We start from the raw sequence: 25,851 nt of genomic DNA on the forward strand, positions 1-25,851 counted from the left end.
TCTACTCCAGTGGAAAGTCGTCAGTAATCTGTACGGAAGTGATCACTTCCCCATAGTTTTGAGCACAAATACAATAACTGAGTGTCCATCACGTGTTCCCAAGTGGCTCATAAACAGAGCCGACTGGGAACACTTTTATACCATCGCTCGTCTAGGTTGGAATGACATAAGTACTTTGAGCATTGATGTTGCTGTCAACTACTTCACAGCATTTTTGATTGATGCTGCAACAAAATGCATCCCACAAACAAATGGACACCCTGGAAAACGGCGTGTGCCATGGTGGAACTCTGAATGCCGAAACGCGCGCAAACAGGAAAACAGAGCTTGGAGGCTGCTTCGGAACTCACCGACAGCCGAAAATCTTGACACCTTCGAGAAAGTAAAGTCTCAAGGCAGGAGAACGCGTCGGCAGGCCAGAAGAGAAAGCTGGCAGAAGTTTTTGTCAGGGATCAATTCATACACACAGGAAGCTAAAGTCTGGAACATGGTCGGTAGGATAGCCGGAAAACAAGTACAGACACTTCCACTCGTAAACACTGAGGGTGACACCTTGGAAGATCAGGCAAACTTCCTCGGTGCACACTTCGAACAGGTGTCCAGCTCATCTCACTATACTGACACTTTCCAAAAATACAGAACAAGAATAGAAAAGCAGAAACTCGAACACAAATGCACTAGATACGAGGCATATAATCAAGCTTTCAGTCTAGCTGAGCAGCGAATGTCTCTAAACTCCTGCAGTACTTCTGCCCCAGGTTCTGACCGTGTCGTTTATGAAATGTTAAAAAACCTACCGATCGAAACACGAAAAACCTTACTTTGTTTGTACAATGCTATCTGGTTTTCTGGCACTATCCCTAACTCCTGGAAAGAGGCTATTATAATTCCCATTTTGAAAGAGGGCAAGGACCCTTCTTTACCTTCGAGTTATAGGCCTATTGCACTCACAAGCTGCTTGTGCAAAATCTTCGAAAAAATGATAAACTGCAAACTTGTATATTTTCTTGGAACAAACAATTTGCTCGACCCATTTCAGTGGGGGTTTCTAGAAAGTAGATCCACCACAGACCACCTTGTTCGTATCGAGGCACAGATCAGGGACGCCTTCGTCCATAAACAATATTTTCTCTCTGTATTCCTCGATATCGAAAAGGCTTATGATACAACATGGCGTTTCGAAATTCTAAGAGACCTGTCCCACCTTGGCGTGCGCGGAAGAATGTTTCACATAATCGAAAGTTACCTGTCAAACCGGACATTCCGTGTCCGAGTGGGCACGGTTCTTTCCCAAACATTCGTCCAGGAAACAGGCGTGCCACAAGGTGGTGTACTTAGCTGCACACTTTTTCTCATCAAGATGAATTCTTTGCACTTGTCCATCCCTCGCAATATGTTTTATTGTACATATGTCGACGACGTCCAGCTTGGCTTTAGATCTTGCAATCTGGTAATGTGTGAGTGACAGGTTCAGTTAGGTTTAAACAAGGTCTCCAAATGGGCAGAGGAAAACGGATTCCGACTGAACCCACAAAAGAGCACGTGTGTCTTGTTCTCCCGAAAGAGAGGCATGCACTCGGAACCCGACATTGAATTGAACGGTCAATGTCTGTCTGTCAATGCGGAGCATAAATTTTTAGGATTAATCTTGGACAACAAGTGGACCTTCGTACCGCACATCAAGTATCTAAAAACAAAGTGTTTAAAAGCCATGAATGTTTTAAAAGTGTTGTCACGTACTACGTGGGGTAGTGACAGGCAATGTCTCATGAATCTGTATCGAAGCCTCATTCGCACCCGCTTAGATTATGGGGCCATTGTTTATCAGTCTGCAACACAAAGTGCTTTGAAGATGCTGGACCCCGTGCACCATTTGGGAATCCGCCTTTCTACGGGTGCTTTTCGCACCAGCCCCGTAGAAAGCCTTTATGTTGAGTCAAATGAGTGGTCGCTTCATCTGCAGAGAACTTACATGTCCTTTGTTTATTTCCTTAAGGTGAAAGCAGATAAGGAGCACCCCTCATACTCTACTATTAATGATTTGTCGAGCCCCATTCTGTTTCAAAACAGGCCTTCGATGAGGCAGCCCGTCTCAGTTCGCCTGAAAAGTCTAGCTGAGGAAACTGGAGTCTCACTTGAACACAGCTTAATGGCTCCTGTAGCATATCTGCCACCGTGGCAATGGCAGACTATAGACTGTGATGTGTCCTTCCTTGAAGTTACGAAACATGCGCCTATTGCCCATATTCGAACATACTTCCTGGAACTTCAACACAAATACACACGTCCTGAGTTCTTCACAGATGCCTCCAAGACTAACTCCTCTGTGTCCTACGCTGCTGTCGGCCCATCCTTTTCGGATGCTGGCCCTCTACATCCACGCACAACTATCTTCAAAGCGGAAGGTTACGCGATACTTGTGGCAGCTAAACACAACAAACAATTACAAATACAAAAAGCAGTAATTTATACAGACTCCCTCAGTGTGGTAACGGCTCTGCACAGTCTTAAAAAACAAAAAAAAACCCGGTCCTTGTCTCACTTTACTCCATTTTGTGCACACTTTACACACTCAAACAACATGTTGTAGTGTGCTGGGTGCCAGGGCACCGTGAGATCCAAGGCAACGTGAGGGCGGATCAGCTCGCTGCATCCGTCCACAAAAGCACTGCCCCTACACCCATATCAATCCCGGCCCTTGATCTTAAGCCATGTCTTAAACGAAACCTCAGAGTATACTGGCAGAGCAAGTGGGATACACACACACAAAACAAACTACACGTTATTAAGCCACTCCTTGGTCATTGGCTGCTCGTATCGAAATCGCGTCATACAGAGGTGATACTAACGAGACTCAGGATAGGACACACATACACGACACACACACACCTTTTGTCCGGTGGTGACCCACCATTGTGTGACAGATGTGGTGAAGCATTGACAGTCCTTCACATTTTAATTGAGTGCAAACAATTGGACACTGTAAGAAAACAACACTTTTCATTACCCTACTGACAACATATACCTTTACACCCTGCAATGTTCGTCGGTAGGGAACCGCTTTTTAGTCACAAATCATTTTTAGCGTTTTTTAATGAAATTCATAGTTTTCATATCATATACCCGGGCATCCTGTAGCATGACCTCTCCAGAGAGGTTTTTGCTGCGGTGGTTACACAAGAAAGCACTTGCCTCACGGCCCTTGGACGCAAGGGTATGAACGAGTGAGGCACTTGTGCTAATGCCATACATATCCACCATCGTCTTTTGTTATCACCAACTTTTGTCATCTATTCACACCACACACACCTTTCACGTCATGGTCATGATTTTATTACTTGTATGTTTTTACCCGCCTTACCGCGAGGAATTTTATGGCCCTTATACAGCCGCTTATCACAATCATTGTCCATTTTTTTAGTAAGATGAACTGGCGCTCTTTGGCCGTGAAATGGCCCTTGCGCCATAAAACATCAAACATCATCAACTCCTTCAAAGTCACTGTACTGCTATGAAGCACATAGGCTAGCTCATTCCTTGCTTGATCACTACTTGACTCTTCAACAGTGCCTTAAATTATTAACCGAGGATCTCTTTTTGAAAAGTTGCTGTTTCCGTGAAAAGGACGCAGTGCAGTGGTCACAGAAAAAATGTCGCTTTTATGTGTGAGTGCCCATGTGGTTCATGAGGCTCTTTTTCAGTGAAAACGACAGCCTGCATTGGTGGAGATGCAGCAATGCATTTGAGCATATAGACATGACAAAACACCACGAATTGCCTCCTTTTCATAGCAACCAAACATCAACAGTGTTAACAGAAAAGGCAAGTTAGTAAACAACAATTTATTCTGTGACTAGTATCCAAAGCTGAAAACGCAGACATAATTGAATACTTATTGCACGCTGATTGCTCTAAACAAAATAGAGCACAACTTTGTCAACATACCCAGATGTCTGTCCAGCTCTCACGAGACTACAATAAATGCCAGTGTTGAAATCAGTGAGGAATCTACACTGTTTTTTATCTGTTGCTTGTCAATCACATATAAAATAGCTACATTTCACGAAGGCAACAGAGAAGTTGTAGTTAAAGAGGAACAATAATTATAGAGAACATGAACCAAGGAGAAAGAAAATTTAGTTTAACAGAACTTAACAATGCCAAATGATCTGCTATGGAGCTGCATTGGGAGTGAACGACGTTAAGTCTCCGACACAACTCGCATGACCGATAAGCACAAACAATGCACATTTCAGCTCAACAATCGGCTGGCCAAACTGTACACCTGTATTCCGGGCATCTTGAAAATGGGCTGCCAAGTCAAACACACAGACTGTCACACATGGTGTGGTGCATAATTTACCCCACAATTGTGGAAATCTGAAGAGAATTCCGGTTTTTGTGTGGCAGTGAGCTTTTAGTGATTGGCAAAGCTGTTCGAAAGCACGACCACGAGAGTTAAAAAAATGATGAGAGGGCTAAATGGAAACACGACAAAGTGTTGCTGTTCATTAGCTACCAATTTTTTTTTCTCTAACTTCAACTTGCATGAAGGCATGCACTAATGAACTGACTTTCCAACTAAAAGTTTGCATGTTTTGTTACAGTACAATGCCTTGCAAAAACTGGCAGAATTCCTTTATGGTGAAGATTCAAGCTTATACTCAGGAAGCGGACTGCAAGAATGTTGCTAATTTGCTTTACAATATCAGCGGCCTTATATGCACACAAGTGAATCATTGCTCTGACTTGTTTCAATAAAACCAGTCGAAGGAGGCAGCACTGCATATAGCCTTCACAAACTCGGGGTCATTAAAAATGAAACTGCAACCTCAAAAAGCTAATAAGCAAGTCAATTTTGTGAAAGGGCTAATATGATCCAAAACGACAATGTCTGAAGAAACTCCTTGTAGACTTTATGAAAAAAGGGGGCACACCTGCAACAGGATGATGACCACTGTTAAGTAAAGCAAGAGTGCTCAAGGACACAAACAAGAACTTTCACGCCTGGTATCTACCACAGTTTGTGATAACAATTGGCTTATAATGTATTATGTTTCACTTTTTTTCTGCACTTGACTAGTGTGTGTGCTTTCTCTGTTTCTTGTCTCTTTTCCGCCAGTTTTTGTAGTTATGAATTACCAACTCGCCCAGCCTTCAGTACTCTTAACAAAACATGCTAGAACACAGACGTTCAATGTGAGCACACTTACATGTGTCCAACGATGTTGCTCTGTGTTGCATTGTTGTGTTTGACAATAAGAAATAAAAACAAATGAATGACTTTAAACTCCCCTTCTCTTGTTCCTTGCAAAAAGTACACCACTTTGGATGGGCTGACTGCAATGATTCTTAGTTAATTTTAAACAATCTTGCACTATTATTCGTGCAATTTTATTGACACCATCCATTAACCTAGTAGAATGCTTGTCTCTCTTGACTTGTAAACGCATTGTTAACGATCGTCTGGGCATGATGAGGTCCTCGAGCACTGGTACAAATAATTACCCATAAGTATATGTAGATGCACTGTCATGATAAACAACCTCTTTTCAGCAAAGATAGCTTGCCCAAGTTTCACTAGCCAATGAGGACTAAAAGTACTGTAGGCTGTTTTTTTCTTGATACTGGCTGGATAATATATAGAGTGCCATCAATCGAAAAAGTTACACAGCCTTGTGGACCTTCACAACTACAAAAAAGGAAAAATGCACCAGGGAGTATTCTTGGTCGCGCATGGTCTTCAAGCACTGTCTTGAAAGAAAGTTAAAATCGCATAAATGGCCTAGAGTTTGAAGCAACTTCATTGTAAATGGGACAGGCGTTTTGCTGCCCCCCCCACTGCACCTTCGTTGACATATTATTGAAAAATGAAAAAGTACTAAAGTGTATGAAACAGTTTTCTGAAATTGAGTATTAGACTGCAAATAAAGTGCATAAATCATTCAGACCCCTCCTCCGGTCTGAGTGCGCATGTGTAGAGTGAGGCTAGTTTTGTGTGCAAATGATGTCTTGCAGTGATTACAGGAAAAGGGACAATCCCCGGTGTGGATGCGAATGTGTTTTATGAGATAGCAATCAGTAGTAAAAGTTGCTGCACAAAACTGGCACCGAAAGGGGCGCTCGCCTGTGTGTGTCGGAAGATGCGCTTTCATGGCATGCTTTTTTTGGCCACATACCTGCCCACACGGCAGAATATCCGTCCAACTTTTGGGGACACAGGAGAATAGTACAGGTCATCGAAATCCATAGTTAAGGGACCTGCCAATTCACAACAAGGAAAGCAATGCAAACCGTCACACACATTGTCTACAACTGAAACACAGCTGCAATTGTAAATAAAGAACAGAATCACCTTCACCTGTATGGACCACATGTTACTGAAGCAGTAAGAGTGCAATGACACAAAACATTTTATAAAAATTCTCTTCTCTTAGTAAGTAAATACTCCAGTTATATTTGTAAGAACCTCTAACATTCCGCAGCTACCTGATTTAGATTCACTGCTGATAATATGTCTAAGCAGCGAATTTTTCAAAATTTCGCTAATGAAGATTGCACATTAGTGCAATGAAAATATTACAGACCTTTCTTTTTCCATTTCATTTTGCACAACAATAGAAACAGTTCTTATTTCAACGCAAGAAGCATAAGAAATAAAATATGAGTAAAAGACGCTGTGAAAGAACTGGAGAATATAAGAAAAGAAACAAAAAGCCATTGGCAATTGATAGAATGGCATCATAGTTTTGGTGGTCAAGAATACTGGAACATTTATGTACTTTGCACAAAAAACTATTTATGCAAACTAACACTGTTTACACATTTTCTATTAATATCCTCACCCTGCTTCAATGAAAGCGTATTTATACAACACAAAGTGATCTGTTCATCATATTGTGTTTTAGACACAGTCACGCACATCAGTAGAAGTCAAACACATCACTGAATTCCATGGTCCAGTTTTCTATGTGGTAAATGAATGGCTGTCTATCAGGAAAAGTGGTATCCTTCAAAGTCGCTGTCAGATGGTCGTTGTCAGGCTTTCCTTTATTTTGTGCATGCTAACATGATGCATCCATTTCAATAGTGCGTTCAATGGTGGGTTTCCTCTGGTCATTGTCAAGTTCTATTTCACATTGCGCTCTCTCAGCATGTCCCTCCTTCATTTCAACATTGTACTGAGGAGTGAACATCACTTCACCATTGTCAGGTGCTGTTTTGATTGTGCATACTCAAATGGTGAAAATTGACATTCTGCACTCTGATATTTTCCCACATCTGTTTGAACAGTGATCCTTTCTCATTTATTTTGAAAACTGTAATACCATTTTCTGCATTTTTTGCAATGTTGCATCACCCATGGCTTATGTTTAAATTATGTTTTCTGTATTTTTAGAGGGCACCGATTCTGTTGTGCAAAGTTGATCTGATCTTGTTGCCGACTTGTTTTTTCTGCCGATGTCTGCAGTCTGCTGCATTGACCAAGTACATGCTTCAATCTGCGATGACCCAGGCAGGAAAGTCTGTGGCATGGGCGGCTGCACAGGTTCTCTAGACAAGTACCCTTTAATTGACTTTTGCAGCTCTTGAATGACATCAGAGGTGTCTCCACTTCTAAGCAGCAGCCTACATGGTATATCAAGGTGCTTTTCTATAATGTGGCGCATAACAACCCAGTCGTCTTCTGTTTTGAAGTAACAGTACAAGCAATGCACTTTGAAATAATCATGATCGCATCTCTGTAGTGCTCTAACAGTATACCTGGAGAGCCAGCTCTAAGTAAACACAAATGGCAGTCATATGCTATCGATCCACAATGGTGCTCCTTAATGTGTTCACGGAACATAACAGTTGTGAGACATCTAAAACGGTGCTCTTTGCAAAGTCCACATATGTACTCTTTTGGTGTCACCAAACATAGTGTCTCAGGTTGGAGCGAAACACTATCATTTGAATGCCTAAGCACAGGCTGTACGCCACCATCCTCAAGGTAGGCGTGAACAGCCAGATAAGCCTTGCCGCATGTAGAGTATGCACAAAGATTGCACAGACTTGCACAGCTCAGCACAAATATCAGCGCCGCGTGGGGGCGCTGCATTGGAGCTAACGTTGTAACACTGCCCCCCTCTTAGGAGGAAGACTACGTGGAGTACTTATTCATTCGTTTTATAGTCCTCGTGTCACGTCGCAAACTACGGCGTCGCAATTTTCACGTCGCAACTTCCATGCCCGTTGTAACACTCCTCCCCTCTTAGGAGGAAGACTACGTGGAGTACCTATTCATTCGTTTTATAGTCCTCGTGTCACGTCGCAAACTACGGCGTCGCAATTTCCACGTCGCAACTTCCATGCCCGCACGCGTGAACCGCGAGCGGGCATCCAGCACCTTGTTCGAGGTGATGGCCACAACACGAACTCCAACGGTGTCTACAGCGCCGAAGGACAGGTGCGGCTTGTAGCGAGAGAGGAAGACGGGACGGCGGCCAATGTGGTCGAGTCACTCTCTTGCTACTTATTGTCCATGGCGATTTGTCTAGGGCGATCAGCGAGATAGCCTGATCATTCGCACAGCTTTCATGAGCACAAAAAGAAGGCTAGTGTTTAAAATTAGTAAGGAATCTGCATCACATGTTATAGACTACTTGTGAATCACAACTTTTATCTTTTGGTCAAGCAACTGCAAAATTGTACTTTAGTGTCCACTATGGTGACAGCTAGAATAGATTGAGGAAAAAGAAAGCACAGTTAAGAAGCTCATTATGTAAACTTGCAGAGCACAGAGAGTGTGTAATATGGAGCTTCGCCAGAAATGAAGGCATAGTTCTAGTTAAATGAGCACTGGCACATAATTGTGAAGGCTACGCAATGAGCGCAGATCAAATTTAAGATTAATCCTAATGCAATGATTGCCTGAGATTCCATAATACAGTTCAAAAAGATATATATCACCCTCTATTGGAATTCATATTATTATAGTCTCTGCGACAACACAGAATATGAACACAAACAATAGCATCATAAAAAAGGTGTTTGTATGTGGAATGTACTTGGCTACTATTGCAGAAGCAAGTGAAAAGTGGCTTTGTTGAGAAAATGAACATGTGGGAATTATATATATTGCACCCTCTCTAAGAATCCCAATTATTATTATACTCTCTATGAGAATACAGAATAGGAACACAAACAATGTTAACATAAAAAAGATGCTTGAAGACAAAATGTACTCACTTACTATTGCAAAAGCAAGAGAAAAGTGGTTATGTTGAGGAAACCAACTTGTGGGAATCATATATAGTGCACCCTCTCTTAGAATCAGAATTATTTTACTCTCTATGACAATACAATATATGAACACAAACATTAGCAACACAAAAAGATGCTTGCAGGCAAAATGTGCTTGCCTACTATCGAAGAAGCAAGTGAAAAGTGGTTATGTGGAGAAAACTAATGTATGGGAATTATATATAGTGCACACTCTCTTAGAATCGCAATTATTATACCCTCTACGACAATACAAAATATGAACACAAACAATGGCAACACAAAAAAGAGGCAAGCGAAATGTGCTTTCCTATTATTGCAGAAGCAAGTGAAAAGTCATTATCCTGAGAAAACTAACATGAGAGAATTAGCTGTCATGAAGAAAAGGTGATCAACCTTATCTACTTTCTCGGGCTCAGCACTGCAGCACAACATTATGCAATCTACATTATAAGTGAGCAGAACGTTTTACGTAATGGCAAGTGTGTAAAGTCAACATAAGGCACTTAGAAACAAAGAACAGTAAGACTGCGAAGGTTGATGATGTACCAATGATACATGCAAGGCATGTGGTTGATATATTTTCCTTCCTCTTCATGTATTTTTCTAGGCATAAGGATCCTATTGTTTCCCAAGTGTGATGAAGTGTGCGAAAATGACTGTTATTTTAAAAGGTGGACAAGGCCTGCCTTGCTATCAAATATACACTAATATTCATCTTTTCAGTATTTTTGAAATGTCTTGAAAATGTTGTTCTTAGCTTTTCGGACACATTTTGCATGAAATGCAAAATAATTTTGGATTGCCAGCATGAATCCAAATGTCAGTGAAAATAGCTTTATACTGACACAAAAATAAGGAATTCTTCATAACATAAAAAAACAAGTTACACCTAAATGTTTACACAGGCTACATGAAAGCCTTAGACTAAGGTATTAAACAACAATACTCCTTCAAAGTCAAGGGGATCCTGGGGGTTGAGCTGACGCTGGGTGATTGGACCTTTAAGGCCCCCCGGCAGAGGCAACACACCCCTTTGGCCCCGGCTTCATGTAGACGGCACCCCTGGGCTGACCCACCTAGGGGAATTCGGCAGTCGCCTTTTCCTATCTCTCTCTGCCTACATCTTCGTCTTTATCACTCACTATCTATCTGTCCTGTCTTCTATTCTCTTCTGTTTACTTCCATTTTTCCTGGCGGCAAGGGTTAACCCTGTGCAAATAGCCTACCTTGGTCTAGGCGCATTGGGTTATGGCAGTGTTGTACGGCTGACGTCTGCAAGCTTTCAGCAGCTGCAAACTTGCAGCGTCCCCTTGTTGGGCTCCGTGGTGGGTGGTCGCCAACGCTGCTGAACAAATATAAGACCGGCATGCATGGAGCATTCCCTCTTCTGTCTGATCGTACCGGCCTAAAGCGGGTACGCACCGACGACATAAATTTCTTCAACCAGTCAACAGACACTTTTCCCCACTTCCACGTCATTCACTGCGAAAAAACTGGAAAGCAAGCCAGGACCGTATCTCCTTTCGTAGTTGCAAGGTGTCTTACTGAAACTCTCGAGCTGGATGCAAAGTAACCAAAATGGCAAGCGGAGACCTTCTTCTAGAAATTCGGGACAAAACACAGTTTGTAAAGCTAGACAGCCTCTCAACGTTTGGTGACGTACCGATCACCGTAACACCGCACAGATCTATGAACACCACTCGCGGAGTGGTATTTGACGCAGACTTACTTGACTTGACCGAAACTGAACTTTTGGAAGGGTGGAAGAGCCAAAATGTTAATAATGTACAGAGAAATATTATCAGAAGAGATTAAAAGGAAATACCAACGAAACACTTAATACTCACGTTTGCATCCAGTAAACTACCAGATTCCATTCAAACAGGGTACACGAAAACATCTATCAGGCCGTACATACCAAACCCTCGTCGTTGCTTCCAATGCCAGAGGTATGGCCATGGCTCTAAACCTGTCGTAGTCGCCAGACTTGTGCACAATGTGGAGTCCTAGGCCACGTGTCTGAGAACTGCAAACAACCGCCACACTGTGTAAACTGCGAAGGAAACCATGCCGCATATTCACGCTCCTGCACATACTGGAAAAAAGAAAAAGAAATAATTACGTTGAAGGTGAAGGAGAACATTACATTTAAGGAAGCACGGCGAAGAGTCGCTCCATTCTATGGAGCTACATACGCTGATGCGGCGCGTCAGGGGGCACCGCCGCACCAGCCCTCGCCACTCCTTCGGCCCGCGCATACCGAGCCGGAGGTTGTGGCACCTGCCCCCAAGGCGGTTGTAGCCCAGGCTACACCGCCTACTCCCAAACAGAGACCGTAGACTCCAGAGTCCTCGGGTCTCAAGGCCTCACCTCACCAGGCGAGGCCCGAAATTCGAACTAGCAGCCCGCACGTGCGGGCATCCAGTGCCTCCGAGGAGGCAATGGATACGTCGGTACCCTTGGTGCCGAAAGAGCGGCGTGGCTCCTTGGAGCGCGCCAAGAAAACAAAAAAGCCGATAACAGGGCCTGGTGACGGCCCTGTTAAGTGAACTCAAACTCCCTGTCTAAACAGCCACTCGCTTTTCGTACACACAGCACTATATTACATTCACCATGAACATTCAAATTATACAATGGAACGTCAGGGGCCTTCTCAAAACCTTGACGACATCCAAGAACTCTTACACGAACACTCACCAAAAGTGCTGTGTGTAAAAGAAACACACCTTAATTCAAAACACACAAATTTTCTTCGTAAATACGTTATTTTCCGAAAGGACCGTGTTGATGCTATGACATCATCCGGAGGTGTTGCCATCATAGTGAATCAAGGAATTGCATGCACACACTTACAACTCCAAACATCCCTTGAGGCAGTGGCTGTTTGAGCAGTTCTTTTTGATAAACTGATCACAATCTGCACTATCTACATTCCTCCTAGCTATCAGCTGCAAAAACGTGATTTACACTCTTTAATTGATGAACTTCTGGAGCCCTATGTTCTCCTTGGAGACTTTAATGCGCATAGCAGGCTATGGGGTGACTCTCGGTATGACGCGCGAGGTCGACTGATTGAACAGTTCCTTCTCTCTTCGAGCGCGTGTCTCCTAAATCGAAAAGAACCAACCTATTATAATCTCGCCAATAACACCTACTCCTCCATAGACCTAAGCATAGTATCTCCATCTCTTGTGCCTCTACTCCAGTGGAAAGTCGTCAGTAATCTGTACGGAAGTGACCACTTCCCCATAGTTTTGAGCACAAATACAATAACTGAGTGTCCATCACGTGTTCCCAAGTGGCTCATAAACAGAGCCGACTGGGAACACTTTTATACCATCGCTCGTCTAGGTTGGAATGACATAAGTACTTTGAGCATTGATGTTGCTGTCAACTACTTCACAGCATTTTTGATTGATGCTGCAACAAAATGCATCCCACAAACAAATGGACACCCTGGAAAACGGCGTGTGCCATGGTGGAACTCTGAATGCCGAAACGCGCGCAAACAGGAAAACAGAGCTTGGAGGCTGCTTCGGAACTCACCGACAGCCGAAAATCTTGACACCTTCGAGAAAGTAAAGTCTCAAGGCAGGAGAACGCGTCGGCAGGCCAGAAGAGAAAGCTGGCAGAAGTTTTTGTCAGGGATCAATTCATACACACAGGAAGCTAAAGTCTGGAACATGGTCGGTAGGATAGCCGGAAAACAAGTACAGACACTTCCACTCGTAAACACTGAGGGTGACACCTTGGAAGATCAGGCAAACTTCCTCGGTGCACACTTCGAACAGGTGTCCAGCTCATCTCACTATACTGACACTTTCCAAAAATAGAGAACAAGAATAGAAAAGCAGAAACTCGAACACAAATGCACTAGATACGAGGCATATAATCAAGCTTTCAGTCTAGCTGAGCAGCAAATGTCTCTAAACTCCTGCAGTACTTCTGCCCCAGGTTCTGACCGTGTCGTTTATGAAATGTTAAAAAACCTACCGATCGAAACACGAAAAACCTTACTTTGTTTGTACAATGCTATCTGGTTTTCTGGCACTATCCCTAACTCCTGGAAAGAGGCTATTATAATTCCCATTTTGAAAGAGGGCAAGGACCCTTCTTTACCTTCGAGTTATAGGCCTATTGCACTCACAAGCTGCTTGTGCAAAATCTTCGAAAAAATGATAAACTGCAAACTTGTATATTTTCTTGGAACAAACAATTTGCTCGACCCATTTCAGTGGGGGTTTCTAGAAAGTAGATCCACCACAGACCACCTTGTTCGTATCGAGGCACAGATCAGGGACGCCTTCGTCCATAAACAATATTTTCTCTCTGTATTCCTCGATATCGAAAAGGCTTATGATACAACATGGCGTTTCGAAATTCTAAGAGACCTGTCCCACCTTGGCGTGCGCGGAAGAATGTTTCACATAATCGAAAGTTACCTGTCAAACCGGACATTCCGTGTCCGAGTGGGAACGGTTCTTTCCCAAACATTCGTCCAGGAAACAGGCGTGCCACAAGGTGGTGTACTTAGCTGCACACTTTTTCTCATCAAGATGAATTCCTTGCACTTGTCCATCCCTCGCAACATGTTTTATTGTACATATGTCGACGACGTCCAGCTTGGCTTTAGATCTTGCAATCTGGTAATGTGTGAGTGACAGGTTCAGTTAGGTTTAAACAAGGTCTCCAAATGGGCAGAGGAAAACGGATTCCGACTGAACCCACAAAAGAGCACGTGTGTCTTGTTCTCCCGAAAGAGAGGCATGCACTCGGAACCCGACATTGAATTGAACGGTCAATGTCTGTCTGTCAATGCGGAGCATAAATTTTTAGGATTAATCTTGGACAACAAGTTGACCTTCGTACCGCACATCAAGTATCTAAAAACAAAATGTTTAAAAGCCATGAATGTTTTAAAAGTGTTGTCACGTACTACGTGGGGTAGTGACAGGCAATGTCTCATGAATCTGTATCGAAGCCTCATTCGCACCCGCTTAGATTATGGGGCCATTGTTTATCAGTCTGCAACACAAAGTGCTTTGAAGATGCTGGACCCCGTGCACCATTTGGGCATCCGCCTTTCTACGGGTGCTTTTCGCACCAGCCCCGTAGAAAGCCTTTATGTTGAGTCAAATGAGTGGTCGCTTCATCTGCAGAGAACTTACATGTCCTTTGTTTATTTCCTTAAGGTGAAAGCAGATAAGGAGCACCCCTCATACTCTACTATTAATAATTTGTCGAGCCCCATTCTGTTTCAAAACAGGCCTTCGATGAGGCAGCCCTTCTCAGTTCGCCTGAAAAGTCTAGCTGAGGAAACTGGAGTCTCACTTGAACACAGCTTAATGGCTCCTGTAGCATATCTGCCACCGTGGCAATGGCAGACTATAGACTGTGATGTGTCCTTTCTTGAAGTTACGAAACATGCGCCTATTGCCCATATTCGAACATACTTCCTGGTACTTCAACACAAATACACACGTCCTGAGTTCTTCACAGATGCCTCCAAGACTAACTCCTCTGTGTCCTACGCTGCTGTCGGCCCATCCTTTTCGGATGCTGGCCCTCTACATCCACGCACAACTATCTTCAAAGCGGAAGGTTACGCGATACTTGTGGCAGCTAAACACAACAAACAATTACAAATACAAAAAGCAGTAATTTATACAGACTCCCTCAGTGTGGTAACGGCTCTGCACAGTCTTAAAAAACAAAAAACCCGGTCCTTGTCTCACTTTACTCCATTTTGTGCACACTCTACACATTCAAACAACATGTTGTAGTGTGCTGGGTGCCAGGGCACCGTGAGATCCAAGGCAACGTGAGGGCGGATCAGCTCGCTGCATCCGTCCACAAAAGCACTGCCCCTACACCCATATCAATCCCGGCCCTTGATCTTAAGCCATGTCTCAAACGAAACCTCAGAGTATACTGGCAGAGCAAGTGGGATACACACACACACAAAACAAACTACACGTTATTAAGCCACTCCTTGGTCATTGGCTGCTCGTATCGAAATCGCGTCATACAGAGGTAATACTAACGAGACTCAGGATAGGACACACATACACGACACACACACACCTTTTGTCCGGTGGTGACCCACCATTGTGTGACAGATGTGGTGAAGCATTGACAGTCCTTCACATTTTAATTGAGTGCAAACAATTGGACACTGTAAGAAAACAACACTTTTCATTACCCTACCGACAACATATACCTTTACACCCTGCAATGTTCGTCGGTAGGGAACCGCTTTTTAGTCACAAATCATTGTTAGCGTTTTTTAATGAAATTCATAGTTTTCATATCATATACCCGGGCATCCCGTAGCATGACCTCTCCAGAGAGGTTTTTGCTGTGGTGGTTACACAAGAAAGCACTTGCCTCACGGCCCTTGGACGCAAGGGTATAAACGAGTGAGGCACTTGTGCTAATGCCAAACATATCCACCATCGTCTTTTGTTATCACCAACTTTTGTCATCTATTCACACCACACGCACCTTTCACGGCATGGTCATGATTTTATTACTTGTATGTTTTTACCCGCCTTACCGCGAGGAATTTTATGGCCCTTATACAGCCGCTTATCACAATCATTGTCCATTTTTTTAGTAAGATGAACTGGCGCTCTTTGGCCGTGAAATGGCCCTTGCGCCATAAAACATCAAACATCATCAAGTCCTTCAAAGTCACTGTACTGCTATGAAGCACATAGGCTAGCTCATTCCTTGCGTGATCACTACTTGACTCTTCAACAGTGCCTTAAATTATTAACCGAGGATCTCTTTTTGAAAAGTTGCTGTTTCCTTGAAAAGGACGCAGTGCAGTGGTCACAGAAAAAATGTCGCTTTTATGTGTGAGTGCCCATGTGGTTCATGAGGCTCTTTTTCAGTGAAAACGACAGCCTGCATTGGTGGAGATGCAGCAATGCATTTGAGCATATAGACATGACAAAACACCACGAATTGCCTCCTTTTCATAGCAACCAAACATCAACAGTGTTAACAGAAAAGGCAAGTTAGTAAACAACAATTTATTCTGTGACTAGTATCCAAAGCTGAAAACGCAGACATAATTGAATACTTATTGCACGCTGAGTGCTCTAAACAAAATAGAGCACAACTTTGTCAACATACGCAGATGTCTGTCTAGCTCTCACGAGACTAAAATAAATGCCAGTGTTGAAATCAGTGAGGAATCTACACTGTTTTTTATCTGTTGCTTGTCAATCCCATATAAAATAGCTACATTTCACGAAGGCAACAGAGAAGTTGTAGTTAAAGAGGAACAATAATTATAGAGAACATGAACCAAGGAGAAAGAAAATTTAGTTTAACAGAACTTAACAATGCCAAATGATCTGCTATGGAGCTGCATTGGGAGTGAACGACGTTAAGTCTCCGACACAACTCGCATGACCGATAAGCACAAACAATGCACATTTCAGCTCAACAATCGGCTGGCCAAACTGTACACCTGTATCCGGGCATCTTGAAAACGGGCTGCCAAGTCAAACACACAGACTGTCACACATGGTGTGGTGCATAATTTACCCCACAATTGTGGAAATCTGAAGAGAATTCCAGTTTTTGTGTGGCAGTGAGCTTTTAGTGATTGGCAAAGCTGTTCGAGAGCACGACCACAAGAATTAAAAAATTGATGAGAGGGCTAAATGGAAACACGACAAAGTGTTGCTGTTCATTAGCTACCAATTTTTTTTCTCTAACTTCAACTTGCATGAAGGCATGCACTAATGAACTGACTTTCCAACTAAAAGTTTGCATGTTTTGTTACAGTACAACGCCTTGCAAAAACTGGCAGAATTCCTTTATGGTGAAGATTCAAGCTTATACTCAGGAAGCGGACTGCAAGAATGTTGCTAATTTGCTTTACAATATCAGCGGCCTTATATGCACACAAGTGAATCATTGCTCTGACTTGTTTCAATAAAACCAGTCGAAGGAGGCAGCACTGCATATAGCCGTCACAAACTCGGGGTCATTAAAAATGAAACTGCAACCTCAAAAAGCTAATAAGCATGTCAATTTTGTGAAAGGGCTAATATGATCCAAAACGACAATGTCTGAAGAAACTCCTTGTAGACTTTATGAAAAAAGGGGGCACACCTGCAACAGGATGATGACCACTGTTAAGTAAAGCAAGAGTGCTCAAGGACACAAACAAGAACTTTCACGCCTGGTATCTACCACAGTTAGTGATAACAATTGGCTTATAATGTATTATGTTTCACTTTTTTTCTGCACTTGACTAGTGTGTGTGCTTTCTCTGTTTCTTGTCTCTTTTCCGCCAGTTTTTGTAGTTATGAATTACCAACTCGCCCAGCCTTCAGTACTCTTAACAAAACATGCTAGAACACAGACGTTCAATGTGAGCACACTTACATGTGTCCAACGATGTTGCTCTGTGTTGCATTGTTGTGTTTGACAATAAGAAATAAAAACAAATGAATGACTTTAAACTCCCCTTCTCTTGTTCCTTGCAAAAAGTACACCACTTTGGATGGGCTGACTGCAATGATTCTTAGTTAATTTTAAACAATCTTGCACTATTATTCGTGCAATTTTATTGACACCATCCATTAACCTAGTAGAATGCTTGTCTCTCTTGACTTGTAAACGCATTGTTAACGATCGTCTGGGCATGATGAGGTCCTCGAGCACTGGTACAAATAATTACCCATACGTATATGCAGATGCACTGTCATGATAAACAACCTCTTTTCAGCAAAGATAGCTTGCCCAAGTTTCACTAGCCAATGATGACTAAAAGTACTGTGGGCTGTTTTTTTCTTGATACTGGCTGGATAATATATAGAGTGCCATCAATCGAAAAAGTTACACAGCCTTGTGGACCTTCACAACTACAAAAAAGGAAAAATGCACCAGGGACTTGTAGCTTTGCGCATATTCTTGGTCGCACATGTTCTTCAAGCACTGTCTTGAAAGAAAGTTAAAATCGCATAAATGGCCTAGAGTTTGAGGCAACTTCATTGTAAATGGCACAGGCGTTTTGCTGTCCCCCCCCCACTGCACCTTCGTTGACATATTATTGAAAAATGAAAAAGTACTAAAGTGTATGAAACAGTTTTCCGAAATTGAGTATTAGACTGCAAATAAAGTGCATAAATCATTCAGACCCCTCCTCCGGTCTGAGTGCGCATGTGTAGAGTGAGGCTAGTTTTGTGTGCAAATGATGTCTTGCAGTGATTACAGGAAAAGGGACAATCCCCGGTGTGGATGCGAATGTGTTTTATGAGATAGCAATCGGTAGTAAAAGTTGCTGCACAAAACTGGCACCGAAAGGGGCGCTCGCCTGTGTGTGTCTGAAGATGCGCTTTCATGGCATGCTTTTTTTGGCCACATACCTGCACACACGGCAGAATATCCGTCCAACTTTTGGGGACACAGGAGAATAGTACAGGTCATCGAAATCCATAGTTACGGGACCTGCCAATTCACAACAAGGAAAGCAATGCAAACCGTCACACACATTGTCTACAACTGAAACACAGCTGCAATTGTAAATAAAGAACAGAATCACCTTCACCTGTATGGACCACATGTCACTGAAGCAGTAAGAGTGCAATGACACAAAACATTTTATAAAAATTCTCTTCTCTTAGTAAGTAAATACTCCAGTTATATTTGTAAGAACCTCTAACATTCCGCAGCTACCTGATTTAGATCCACTGCTGATAATATGTCTAAGCAGCGAATTTTTCAAAATTTCGCTAATGAAGATTGCACATTAGTGCAATGAAAATATTACAGACCTTTCTTTTTCCATTTCATTATGCACAACAATAGAAACAGTTCTTATTTCAACGCAAGAAGCATAAGAAATAAAATATGAGTAAAAGACGCTGTGAAAGAACTGGAGAATATAAGAAAAGAAACAAAAAGCCATTGGCAATTGATAGAATGGCATCATAGTTTTGGTGGTCAAGAATACTGGAACATTTATGTACTTTGCACAAAAACCTATTTATGCAAACTAACACTGTTTACACATTTTCTATTAATATCCTCACCCTGCTTCAATGAAAGCATATTGTCATGAGGTTGTGATACACGCAGCACTTGAGAGGAAGCACGCAGGAGTCAGGGCGGTGTCAGGCGAACTGTTTATTGGGCGAACTTGTGCCCAGCAAAACAGGGCCAAGCACAACTCACAGCAACAGCGGCGTGAACAGTCGTCGGCCGACGGAAAAAAAAAGACCCCCAGTGGCGCACTGCGCCGGCTTTTTATACACGCGTCGTAACGCGTTCCAAAGTGGCATACAAGATAAACGCGGCCTGCGTTGCGCTTAACAGAAAGTGATAGCGTCTTCCTTCGCAAACGAAAAGAACCGCACGTGTCAGTTTTTTATACACGCGTCGTAACGCGTTCCAAAGTGGCATACAAGATAAACGCGGCCTGCGTTGCGCTTAACAGAAAGTGATAGCGTCTTCCTTCGCAAACGAAAAGAACCGCACGTGTCAGTTTTTTATACACGCGTCGTAACGCGTTCCAGAGTGGCATACAAGATAAACGCGGCCTGCGTTGCGCTTAACAGAAAGTGATAGCGTCTTCCTTCGTAAACCAAAAGAACCGCACGTGTCACTACCCCCCTCTGAAAAAGCATCTTCCCGATGCTAAAGACAGAACATAAGAGAGAGTACATGGAATAAATTACATTAACAATGCGTCACAGCTAATCAGCGCGCGTAATAAGGTTTAAGTCGCACCACGTGTACGACTTCGGGTCGTGCACGGCGTCGTTGGGATGACGTTAAGCCATCGGGCACGACCTCATAGTCCAGTTCACCACGACGTCGGACTACCTTGTATGGCCTCGCGTTCCCGTGCAGAAACTCGGTAGGGGCTCTGACGGAGCGGACGGGCATATTCGTCGGTTATGACGCGATGTTTCGCGAGAGGGGTCTGACGAAGCCTCGACGACGACGAGAAGCAGTCCTTGTATTGGTGAAGTAAGGCTTTGAGCTCCTTTTGTTGCTGCCTGGACAGGCTTTGATTGACGTCGAAGGCGGGCGCGGACACTGCTGTCGACGTTGCGGCTCCCTGAGAATCAGTGAGGGCGAAGGCATTGCTCGCTTCCACAAATTCGCTTAGATGTGCTACCGTCGTGCCCCTATTTAAGTGCCTATATTCGTTGCTGAAGTTCGTCACCATTACCTTGGCTTCGCCGTTATGAAGCTTGGCTATGCCTCTTGCGACGCACATCTGACGGTTTAGGAGCAGGTGCTGGTCGCCTTCGATGACACCTTGTAAGTTGGTAGACGCTTTGGTGCCGACGGAAATGATGACGCTCGACAGTGGCGGGATGGTTACCTGCTCTTCTGTCACAATCAAGGCATTGTGAGCGACGTTGCAGTCTGACGCCGTTGCATTATCCGTGGACAGCGTGATTGACCTGGATCTTAGGTCGATTACTGCGCCTTGCTGGTCCAGGAAATCCATGCCTAAAATCACGTCTCGCGAGCATTGCTGCAGGACCACAAAATTCACAGAATACGTCTGGCTGTGAATCGTGACTCTTGCCGTGCAGGTTCCAGTCGGTGTTATAAGGTGGCCCCCTGCTGTTCGGATATCCGGTCCTTCCCATGCAGTCTTTACCTTCTTGAGCTTAGCGGCGAAGAGACCACTGATGATAGAGTAGTCGGCGCCGGTATCGACTAGGGCGGTGACGCTGTGGCCGTCGATGATCACGTCGAGGTCGGTGGTTCGTCGTCTGGCGTTCCGGTTAGGTCGGGGCGTCGGATCACGGCTGCGTCGGCTTGGTCCGGTGCTGCTATGTCGCGTCGGCGGCGAGGCTTTGTCGTAAAGACTCTGCTCAGGCGGCGTACTGCGACTACGTCGGGAAAGTTCGTGCGTCGTGGTCGTCGTCATCGGCAGCGGCGGCGGCGGCGGAGGAGGATCTTCGGCATTGCGTCGTGCAGCAACCGCACCTCCATCGGTTGCTGCCTTTAGTTTCCCGGGTAGGGGCTTGGGGATCGGCCCCGGTTAGGGCCGGTGTACTGGCGGCGATCCGGGGAGACGTAGCGGCCAGGCGAAGGTGAACGGGATGGTCGTCGTTGTTGCCACTGCGATCTGGCGATGTAGTCGGCGATGTCGCGAGGTCGCTCACCTGGGCGCGGACGCGGCGCGTTCACGTCGAAGCCACGCAGTCCCATCTCACGGTACTGGCAGTAGCGGTAGGTGTGCCCGGCTTCGCCGCAGTGGTAGCATAGTGGGCGGTGGTTCGGGGTGCGCCAAACGTCAGTTTTCCTCGGCGAGCGCTGGATTACTGGCGAGCGGGAAGGCGTCGGGGGTGGCGGCGGTGGCTGGCGACGAAACTGCGGAGACGTTGGGTCCTGGTGTTGGCGAGGAGCGGCGACAGGTCGTCGTGCAGTAGCGGCGTAGGTCATCGCCTCCGGTTGGGGCTGTGGCCGTTCAGGAACGCTCAGTGAGCGCTGTAGTTCCTCGCGGACTACGTCTTCGAGAGAGGCGACTTGGGGCTGAGACGATGGCAACATGCGGCGCAGTTCTTCACGAACAATAGCGCGTATGGTCTCGCGCAGGTCGTCGGGGCAGAGTCCTCGGACTTCTGCGACGTCTGGCGACATGCGCCGATCGTATTGGCTGGTCCGCATTTCAAGAGTCTTCTCGATGGTGGTAGCCTCGGAGAGGAACTCTTGTACCGTTTTTGGCGGTGTTCTGATCAGTCCGGCGAAGAGCTCCTGCTTCACTCCTCGCATAAGCAGGCGAACCTTCTTGTCCTCAGACATGTCGGCGTCGGCGTGGCGGAAAAGTCGCGTCATCTCCTCCGTGAAGATCGTTACGTTTTCGTTGGGGAGCTGCACCCGAGTTTCAAGCAGTGATGCGGCTCTTTCCTTCCGCACGACGCTTGCAAAGGTGCGCAGGAAAGCAACGCGGAAGTCGTCCCAGGTTCGAAGCGTTGACTCGCGGTTCTCGAACCAAGTCCTTGCGGCGTCTTCCAGGTAAAAATACACATGACGCAGCTTGTCGTCCGGGTCCCACTTATTGAGGGCTGCGACGCGGTCGTAAATGTCAAGCCAGCTTTCCGGGTCTTCATAGGTCGATCCGCGGAAGGTAGGCGGCTCTTTGGGCTGGTTGACGACCACGGTTGCCGAAGACCTTGCTTCCGTCATCGTGGATGCCGGCTTCGTAGCAGCCTTTGTTTTCTTGTCCTTGTCGGGGAGCGGCAGGTATTCGGGCGGTAGTCCTTGTTGTCTTCGGCTCACTCGAACGACCGGGTCGGCGTCGTCCTCTTGGCGGCTTGGGCTTGGCTCACGGCTGGACGGGGGCGTACGGTACATGGACAGAGAAGCACCTCCACCAGGTGTCACGAGGTTGTGATACACGCAGCACTTGAGAGGAAGCACGCAGGAGTCAGGGCGGTGTCAGGCGAACTGTTTATTGGGCGAACTTGTGCCCAGCAAAACAGGGCCAAGCACAACTCACAGCAACAGCGGCGTGAACAGTCGTCGGCCGACGGAAAAAAAAACACCCCCAGTGGCGCACTGCGCCGGCTTTTTATACACGCGTCGTAACGCGTTCCAAAGTAGCATACAAGATAAACGCGGCCTGCGTTGCGCTTAACAGAAAGTGATAGCGTCTTCCTTCGCAAACGAAAAGAACCGCACGTGTCAGTTTTTTATACACGCGTCGTAACGCGTTCCAGAGTGGCATACAAGATAAGCGCGGCCTGCGTTGCGCTTAACAGAAAGTGATAGCGTCTTCCTTCGTAAACCAAAAGAACCGCACGTGTCAATATTTATACAACACAAAGTGATCTGTTCATCATATTGTGATTTAGACACAGCCACGCACATCAGTAGAAGTCAAACACATCACTAAATTCCATGGTCCAGTTTTCTATGTGCTAAATAAATGGCTGTCTATCAGGAAAAGAGGTATCCTTCAAAGTCGCTGTCAGATGGTCGTTGTCAGGCTTTCCTTTATTTTGTGCATGCTAACATGATGCATCCATTTCAATAGTGCGCTCAATGGTGGGTTTCCTCTGGTCATTGTCAAGTTCTATTTCACATTGTGCACTCTCAGCATGTCCCTCCTTCATTTCAATATTGTACTGAGGAGTGAACATCACTTCACCATTGTCAGGTGCTGTTTTGATTGTGCATACTCAAATGGTGAAAATTGACATTCTGCACTCTGATATTTTCCCACATCTGTTAGAACAGTGATCCTTTCTCATTTATTTTGAAAACTGTAATACCATTTTCTGCATTTTTTGCAATGTTGCATCACCCATGGCTTATGTTTAAATTATGTTTTCTGTATTTTTAGAGGGCACCGATTCTGTTGTGCAAAGTTGATCTGATCTTGTTGCCGACTTGTTTTTTCTGCCGATGTCTGCAGTCTGCTGCATTGACCAAGTACATGCTTCAATCTGCGATGACCCAGGCAGGAAAGTCTGTGGCATGGGCGGCTGCACACGGTCTCTAGACAAGTACCCTTTAATTAACTTTTGCAGCTCTTGAATGACATCAGAGGTGTCTCCACTTCTAAGCAGCAGCCTACATGGTATATCAAGGTGCTTTTCTATAATGTGGCGCATAACAACCCAGTCGTCTTCTGTTTTGAAGTAACAGTACAAGCAATGCACTTTGAAATAATCATGATCGCATCTCTGTAGTGCTCTAACAGTACACCTGGAGAGCCAGCTCTAAGTAAACACAAATGGCAGTCATATGCTATCGATCCACAATGGTGCTCCTTAATGTGTTCACGGAACATAAAAGTTGTGAGACATCTAAAACGGTGCTCTTTGCAAAGTCCACATATGTACTCTTTTGGTGTCACCAAACATAATGTCTCAGGTTGCAGCGAAACACCATCATTTGAATGCCTAAGCGCAGGCTGTACGCCACCATCCTCAAGGTAGGCGTGAACAGCTATATAAGCCTTGCCGTATGTAGAGTATGCACAAAGATTGCACAGACTTGCACAGCTCAACACAAATATCAGCGCCGCGTGGGGGCGCTGCATTGGAGCTAACGTTGTAACACTGCCCCCCTCTTAGGAGGAAGACTACGTGGAGTACTTATTCATTCGTTTTATAGTCCTCGTGTCACGTCGCAAACTACGGCGTCGCAATTTTCACGTCGCAACTTCCATGCCCGTTGTAACACTCCTCCCCTCTTAGGAGGAAGACTACGTGGAGTACCTATTCATTCGTTTTATAGTCCTCGTGTCACGTCGCAAACTACGGCGTCGCAATTTCCACGTCGCAACTTCCATGCCCGCACGCGTGAACCGCGAGCGGGCATCCAGAACCTTGTTCGAGGTGATGGCCACAACAGGAACTCCAACGGTGTCTACAGCGCCGAAGGACAGGTGCGGCTTGTAGCGAGAGAGGAAGACGGGACGGCGGCCAATGTGGTCGAGTCACTCTCTTGCTACTTATTGTCCATGGCGATTTGTCTAGGGCGATCAGCGAGATAGCCTGATCATTCGCACAGCTTTCATGAGCACAAAAAGAAGGCTAGTGTTTAAAATGAGTAGGGAATCTGCATCACATGTTATAGACTACTTGTGAATCACAACTTTTATCTTTTGCTCAAGCAACTGCAAAATTGTACTTTAGTGTCCACTATGGTGACAGCTAGAATAGATTGAGGAAAAAGAAAGCACAATTAAGAAGCTCATTGTGTAAACTTGCAGAGCACAGAGAGTGTGTAATATGGAGCTTCGCCAGAAATGAAGGCATAGTTCTAGTTAAATGAGCACTGGCACATAATTGTGAAGGCTACGCAATGAGCGCAGATCAAATTTAAGATTAATCCTAATGCAATGATTGCCTGAGATTCCATAATACAGTTCAAAAAGATATATATTGCACCCTCTATTGGAATTCATATTATTATAGTCTCTGCGACAACACAGAATATGAACACAAACAATAGCATCATAAAAATGGTGTTTGTATGTGGAATGTACTTGGCTACTATTGCAGAAGCAAGTGAAAAGTGGCTTTGTTGAGAAAATGAACATGTGGGAATTATATATATTGCACCCTCTCTAAGAATCCCAATTATTATTATACTCTCTATGAGAATACAGAATAGGAACACAAACAATGTTAACATAAAAAAGATGCTTGTAGACAAAATGTACTCACTATTGCAAAAGCAAGAGAAAAGTGGTTATGTTGAGGAAACCAACATGTGGGAATCATATATAGTGCACCCTCTCTTAGAATCAGAATTATTTTACTCTCTATGACAATACAAAATATGAACACAAACAATAGCAACACAAAAAGATGCTTGCAGGCAAAATGTGCTTGCCTACTATCAAAGAAGCAAGTGAAAAGTGGTTATGTGGAGAAAACTAATGTGTGGGAATTATATATAATGCACCCTCTCTTAGAATCCCAATTATTATACCCTCTACGACAATACAAAATATGAACACAAACAATGGCAACACAGAAAAGAGGCAGGCGAAATGTGCTTTCCTATTATCGCAGAAGCAAGTGAAAAGTGATTATGCTGAGAAAACTAACATGAGAGAATAAGCTGTCATGAAGAAAA

Source organism: Rhipicephalus microplus, chromosome X, assembly GCF_043290135.1.
Source record: "Rhipicephalus microplus isolate Deutch F79 chromosome X, USDA_Rmic, whole genome shotgun sequence".
In the NCBI taxonomy this organism is placed as follows: domain Eukaryota; kingdom Metazoa; phylum Arthropoda; class Arachnida; order Ixodida; family Ixodidae; genus Rhipicephalus; species Rhipicephalus microplus.